A 7,832-nucleotide genomic window follows, 5' to 3' on the forward strand; every position below is an offset into this window, starting at 1 on the left:
ATATATATATATATATATATATATATATATATTAGTTTTTCTTAAGGTTACCTAGCTAACACAGTTTCTCCTATTATTAATATTATCTATCAACTAATTTTCTTGTTTTTAACCATGTGAAATTTTTACTAATTCTTTTATATGTAATACTACAAACTTTTCAACCATTTTTAATATAGTTTTCCTTTGCATAAGAAATGCAGCTTTATACTTCAACTGGATAATAGAGCTGAAACAATTTACAAGGCACCAATTACTCACCTACTAGAGAAGCTGAGAACAGAAAGGATCATGATTTGAGGCTAGCCCAAACAGAGAAGTTCACTAGACCATCAAGCCAGAAGCTGATAGCTCCTTCCTACAATCTTAACTACTCAGGAAGACGATTTGTAAGGATTAAAGTTTGAAGCCAGGGGCTGGGAAGGTGGTTCAGTGGTAGAGTGCTTTCCTTGCATACATGAGGCTCTGGATTCAATTCCCCAGCACCACATAAGCAGAAAAAGCTGGAAGTGGCATTGTGGCTCAAGTGGTAGAGTACTAGCCTGATAGCCTTGAGCTGAAGAGCTGAGGGACAGCGCCCAGGCCCAGAGTTCAGGCCCCACACCACCAAAAAAAAAAAACTTTGAAGCCAACATGGGTTTCAAAGCCTATCTCCATTTAACCAGTAAAAAGTCAGAATTGGAGGTATGAGTCAGATGGTGGCTCACACCTATAATTCTACCTTCTCAGGAGACTGACATCTAAGGATCTCCATTTACAGCTAACCCAGGCAGGGAAGTTCATGAGACTCTTATCTCTGATTAACCACCAAAAAAATAGAAGTGGAGCTCTGGCTCAAAGCGGTAGAGCACTAGCATTGAGTAGAAAACTCAGGAACAGCTCCCATATCCTTGAGTTCAAGCCCCTGACAAGACATAGAGGGGGACGGGGTGGAGAAAGAAAGAAGTGGGGATGTGGTTCAGTGATAGCGTATCAGCCTCACAAGAATGGGCCATTAAGCAAGGTGCTGGTGTCTCACGCCTGAATCCTAGCCAATCAGGAGGCTGAGATCTGAGGATCACAGTTCAAAGCCAGCCCAGGCAGCAAAGTCTGTGAGACTCTTATCTCCAACAAACCACCAGAAAACTGGAAGTGCCGCTGTGGCTCAAATGGGTAGAGTGCTAGCTTTGAGCAAAAGATTAGGTCAGGGACAGTGCCTAAGCCCTGAGTTCAAGCCCCAGGACTGCCAAGGAAGAAGAAGGAGGAGGAGGCCTTGAATTCAAACCTCAGTACCACACACAAAAAACATTTTTTAATATATAATGGAAATTTCACTCAAATTTACACCTACAATTCTCATCAACATTTGCAACTGAGTACTTTGGGATTAACAATTACTCTAAACTGCCTGCCTTATTCTCATTCCAGATGACTTAATTCATTAGATTTAATAATCACTCATTTCTTCATATTCTCTTGATCTCACAGTCTATCACTACCAGGAATAATGTTGAAATAGTCAGATGGTAATAATTTAGAAAATACCCAGGGTGTCTTACCCTTAATGCATTCCTACTTGAAAGTTAAATAACTAAAAAATGATGCTGATTAGTTATGAAAAAAATTTTTTTGCTAGGGTAAAAGTCTAAAGTGAGTGGGGAAGTTTATAGGGGAATGTTATCCAGACTTGTACAGATGGCTATAAAGAAAGTTGTTTCAAGTTGAATGGCAGGAGCAGAGATGGAAAGAAAATCATTCAAGAATCTGGATGCCAGAGGTATGCATCTGTAATCCTAGCTACTTAAGAGGCTGGTTCAAAGCCAGCCTAGGCAAGAAAATCTGTGAGATTCCTTTTTTTTTGGTCCAGTTGTGGGGCCTGAACTCTGGGCCTAGTCGCTGTCCCTCAGCTCTTCAGCTCAAGGCTAGCACTACCACTTGAACCACAGCGCCACTTCCGGCTTTTTTCTTTTTGCTTATGTGGTGCTGAGGAATCGAACCCAGGGCCTAATGCATGCAAGGCAAGCGTTCTACCACTGAGCCACTTTCCCAGCCTGAAAAATCTGTGAGATTCTAATCTCCAATTAACCAGCAAAATCTGTGGTTCAAATAGTAAAGCATTAACCTTGAACAAAAAAGCTAAGGAACCAAACCTAGGACCTGAGTTCAAGCCCCAATACATACACACACACACACACACACACACACACACACACACACACACACACACAGAAAATAGTTTCAACTTGGATGCCAGAAGTAGAAATGGTAATCACTCAAGAACTGGAATTAGGGTGAGCCGGCTTTCCTAAGAGTCAACTCTCCAAGGTAGATTAGGTAGGGGATCTTTCTATATGTGAATGGCTCCCTACAGTCTCTATATACTGCAGAAAGAGTGCCTCAACACCATGAAGAAGACTAGGAAAGCAGTGGGAAGAGAAGGGTCTTGATTTCAAGGGCAAGTATGGAAAGAGTAAATGCCCTTCAGACCAGGACCTCTCTTTGGGTGGATTTCCTTAGCCTCTGTATGGTATCAGTGGCCTTAGGAGATAACTCTTGATCTATGATAGCAAACTACACACCAATAACATCCAAATTGCTTCTCTTTGGAAGAGAGGTCCATTTTCTTACATTTCTTCTATGCTGCTACACCAGATCCTCATTTTATTTTATTTATTTTTTTATGCTAGTACTGGGGCTTGAACTCAGGACCTGAGGACTATCCTGCAAGGCCTAGCACTCTATTATTTGAGCCACAACTCCACTTCCAGCCTTTTATTTGGTGAGGGGAGGGGTGTTCAATTGGAGGTAAGAGTCTCCTGGACAGTTCTACCCAGGCTGGCTTCAAAGTGTGATCCTCAGATCTCAGCCTTGTGTGTAGCTAGGATTTCAGACATGAGTCTCCAATGTATAACTCCAGATTTTTGTTTTAAATCTACCCAGGTGGAGGGAGAATTACAATTTTTTTTGTCAGTTGTAGGGCTTGATCTGTGGACCTGTCCCTCAGCTGTCCCTCAGCTCTTCAGTTCAAGGCAAGCTCTCTACCACTTGAGCCACAGTGCCACTTCTGGTTTTCTGGTAGTTTATTGTAGATAAGAGTCTCATGGACTTTCTTGCCCAGGCTGGTTTTGAACTGTGATCCTCAGATCTCAGCCTCCTGAGTAGCTATTCAGACTTGAGCCACTGGTGCCCAGCGAATTACAACTTTTATCAGAATGGTTACCTGATTTTGAGAGGAACCTCAAAATCAGTAAGCTATGCAATATCCATGAACTTACAGAAGCATGAGAAATACACATTGGCAATGAGTCCTTGTGAGAATCCCAACTTTTACAAAGAGGGATGTAAGGAAAAATGGCTTCCATGACAGAAATAAACATGATGACAGAGATGCCTCTTAATTTAAGGAGATGGGAGTTATCTCATTTACCTAGAGACACTTCCTAGCAGTATTATGTGAATTAAATGGACATATAATTCAACTAGTACAGTGGTTGGCCTGTAAGGAAAATTTGAGAAGTGTTAGCATGTATATTTATTACAGTGGTGTCAAATGTCAAGTCATTAAACCTGTGATGAGTGGAACAGGCCTGACCTCCAGGACAGGATAGGCTTGAAACAAAGGAGGCCAAACTCCTCTTACCTTCCTCTTGCCATGGAGGCTCCTAGCCAAGATCAGATCACAAGTTCAAAGTCAGACATAAAAAGATAGCATACAGTAATTTTTCTAGGTGATCTCATTTTTAGAGATTGGGGAAGATGAATTTAATTGGGACAAAAGAAAAAAACCATCAAAAATTCCTTTCAAGCCAGGCACCAGTGGGTCATGTCTGTAATCCTAGCTACTGAGGAAATCTGAGGATCGTGCCAGCCCAGGCAGGAAAGTCTGTGACACTCTTATCTCCAATTAAGCACCTGAAAATAGGAAGTCAAGCCATGACTTAAAATAGTAGAGCACCAGCCTTGAGCAAAAAAGCTTAGAGACAATATCTTGGTCCAGAGTTTAATCCCCATGACCAAACCCCCCAAAAAAACTTCTTTCAAGAATATTAAGTAGTGGCTGGGAAGGTGGCTCAGTGGTAGAGTGCTTGCCTTGCATGCATAAGGCCTTGGATTCCATTCCTCAGCACCACATAAGCAGAAAAAGCCGGAAGTAGAGCTGTGGCTCACATGGTAGAGTGCTAGCCTTGAGCTGAAGAGCTGAGAGACAGCGCCTAGGCTCAGAGTTCAGGCCTCATGACTGACAAAAAAAAAAAAAAGAATATTAAGTAACATCCGTCTTGGCTCCCCCAAACCATTGTCTGTCTGATGGCTGGGGGTTGCTAGACCTCATGGCTCAGAAACAGCAGGTATCAAATTCATGTGGGGGGGGCACACATGCCTGCATGCCCACGTGCCCACGTGCACACACACACCTGTACTGGGGCTTAAATTTAGTGTTTGGGCTCAAGGTTGGTGCTTTACCACTTAACCACAGCTCCATTGCTAGCCTTTTGGTGGCTAATTGGAGATGAATCTCATGGACTTAAATACTTGGGCTGGATTCAAACTGTAAACTTTAGATCTTAGCATCCTGAGTCACTAGGCTCACAGGCCTGAGTCAATAGCACCGGAGCAGACAATGTATCTTTCTTCCTCCTTTAAAGTTGCTATATTAAAATAAATCATTGCTTAACTTTACAAAACATTTTCTGTTTAAAAGGTCAACGTAGGGCTGGGATGTAGCTCAGTGGCAAAGCGCTTGCCTAGCAAGTACAACGTCCTGGATTCGATCCCCAGTACCACAAAAGAAAAGACAAAAAAAATACAGTTAAAAGGTCAACGTAGTTTATTTGCATGTAAGAAATAGAATAATGAAACCTGTTGAAGTTGTTTTAAGGAGAGTTAGGTAAAGGAGAGTGATACAGGAGGTGAGGTTAATCAGGATACATTGTATATGTATAAAAATGTCACAATGAAACTCTCCTTGTAAGACTAATAAATGTCAATAAAAAAAGAGTTTCCCTTAAGACTTTACTTTTTCTTATCTTGACCCTCCATGAATCTAAAAAAAAAAGGAAAGAAGTTTGAGGTTATAGGACCACTAGCTTTTATTTTCCTATTTCACAACTTCTCACATATTTCTTTTTTATTATAAAATTTTATTGTTATTATTAAGATGTATTCAGAAGGATTGCAATTTATAATTCAGGTAATGTATACATTTCTCTTTTGTACAATGTCACCCTTCCCTTTTCTCCCCAGTTTCCCACCTCGATCCCTTCCTACAAGTTGTATAATTCATTTTCCACATAATGTATACTGAATACCATGATTGCATTTGCTCACCCTTCCTTCCTCCCTTTCTATACCTCTTCTTTACCCTCCTAAAAACCCAAAACAAAAAATAACACACACAAACAATATCCACTAACATTTGAGGATACCTTTTGTCTCTCCGTCTATCTAAAAGATTCAACTATCACAGCAATTAATAGCAGGAAGGCTGTAAGACATTTTCCGCTTCCTCTCTTGGTGTCTTGTTGTGTATGTGTGTGTGCGTGTGTGTGTGCGCGCGCACGCGCGCGCGACAGATCTGCGGCTTGAATTCAGGACCTGGGCGATGTCCTTGAGCTTATGTTGCTCAAGGCTAGCACTCTACCACTTGGGCCACAACTCCATTCCTGGATTTTTTTTTTTTTTGGTGATTAATTGGAGATAAAAGTCTCAAGGAGACTTTCCTGTTTGGTCTGGCTTCAAATTGCAATCCTCAGATGTCAACCTTCTGAGTAGCTCGTATTACAGGTGTGAGCCACTTGAGCCCTCTTGAGATTTTAAAATATTAACTAAGTTTACTGTCCCCTTCCCTCCATTATAGAAGATCTCTGTTTTTCTCTCCTTCTAATTTAGCTCTATTTTCTAGTTCATCTTTGGTTCTCAAAATGCTCACCGATGCCCATGCTCAAACCATCCACTGCTTTTTATTGTTCTTCAGTAGCCATGAGACAAGATCAGGGTCATTTCTTTCTATAGCCTTCCATAGCCATAACTGAACTAACACACATAAAACATAAACTGAGTCTGAGTGCTGGTGGCTTACCCTGTAATTCGAGCTACTTAAGAGCCTGAGGATCACAGTTTGAAACCAGCCTCGGCAGGAAACTCTGTGAGACTCTTATCTCCAATTAACCAGAAATGGAGATGTGGCTCAAGTGGTAGAGCACCAGCCTTAAGTGGAAAAAACATGCTTGGGGCCCTGAGCTCAAGCCCAATATTGGCACCATTAAAAAAAAACAAACCTGGCCCCAATGTACAAATTAGCACAAATTCCTGCTTTGGGCACAAAATGGAATGCCACACATGTAGATGGCTTTGGGGCTCTTTCAGTAGACAGTCACAAAATTGTACTGTTGAAGATGTCTTACCAGTGACCTCTGAGTTGATCTAATTCTGCCTTCCTCATTTAGTAAATGAGAAAAATAAGACACAGAATTTAACATGTGCCCATGATCATCTGGGTAGTTTAAGTGAGGCCTTAAACCTTTTTCAACCATTTCAGTGATGGTTTCAAATCAGCACTTTAATTAATGGTCCCAAATGGATCTTAGACATTTTCCACAACACATAGACTTGGCAAGTCAATCTGCAAATGGGCAGACTTTCAGGTTTCAGACAAAAACATACCCATCTCAAAGTGCCTATGAGTCTGGCATTGCTTATATTTCTGCCCTTTACCTGAATATTAAATGTGTCAATCAGCTAGGGAAAAATAACACTCAGTGACTTGATGGTCAACTAGTCAAGCATGTCCCTAGCCATGCCATTGGCTATTGGAGACATAAATAAGGACCATCATCAAGAGCAAAGGCCTTAACTTCCCATCAAGTTCAAGAACGGGGAAAAACATTACAGAGGTCCTCTCTGGTGGTACTCAGGTGGGCCCACAACACTGGCAGTGTTTTATCTTTGGTAAGTGTCCTCATTCTTTGCTTTTAGGTTGACACTTCTAAAGTGGTGTCTTTTTTGTTGTTTTGTTATCTGTGCTTGTTCTCCGGTTTGAACTCAAGGTATGGATGCTGTCCTTTAGCTTTTTCTCTCAAGGCTTGCACTCTGTTTGAGATATAACTGCATTTCCAGCTTTTTGGTGTTAAATGAAGTTAAGAGTCACACAGTTTTTTTTTTTTTTTTTTTTGCTCAGTCTGGCTTCAAACCGTGATTCTCAGATCTATGTGTCATGAGTAGCTAGGATTATAGGTATGAACCACTGGTGCCCAACTACACTTGAGTGTTCATAGTCAACTAGAGCCTTAAAACCTGTGCTTTCCAGACTTTTCCTCAAAGTGCAAGTAGAAGGAAAGAATTAATTAAAATGCAAGTGTACCTAACAAGCCTGAGTGTTCACTAAAGTCACCTTCTGTCACAACTAATATTCATAAAACACTCATGGATGTTATTATAAGATTTCATTTATTATAACAATGGATAAGAGTTGATTTCCTGGTTCTGGTGACTGTGCTGTGATTATGTAGACAAGGGCACTTGTAATTAGGAAATACTCACTTAAGTAGTAAGGGGTAATAGGCATCTTTAACTTGTTCTCAAATAGCTCAAAAATGTCAGCAATCGGAGAATACAGAGTAAATATATAGAGGAATTCTACTATTTCTGAACTTTTTGTTTGGTGCCAGGACAAGGGCTTGAACTCAAGGCCTCAGATTTTTTTTTTTTTGGTCAGTCATGGGGCCTGAACTCTGGGCCTGGGCGCTGTCCCTCAGCTCTTCAGCTCAAGGCTAGCACTCTACCACTTGAGCTACAGTGCCACTTCTGGCTTTTTTTTCCTGCTTATGTGGTGCTCAGGAATCGAACCCAGGGCCTCA

Source organism: Dipodomys ordii, unplaced genomic scaffold (genome assembly GCF_000151885.1).
Source record: "Dipodomys ordii isolate 6190 unplaced genomic scaffold, Dord_2.0 Scaffold121, whole genome shotgun sequence".
NCBI classification, from domain to species: domain Eukaryota; kingdom Metazoa; phylum Chordata; class Mammalia; order Rodentia; family Heteromyidae; genus Dipodomys; species Dipodomys ordii.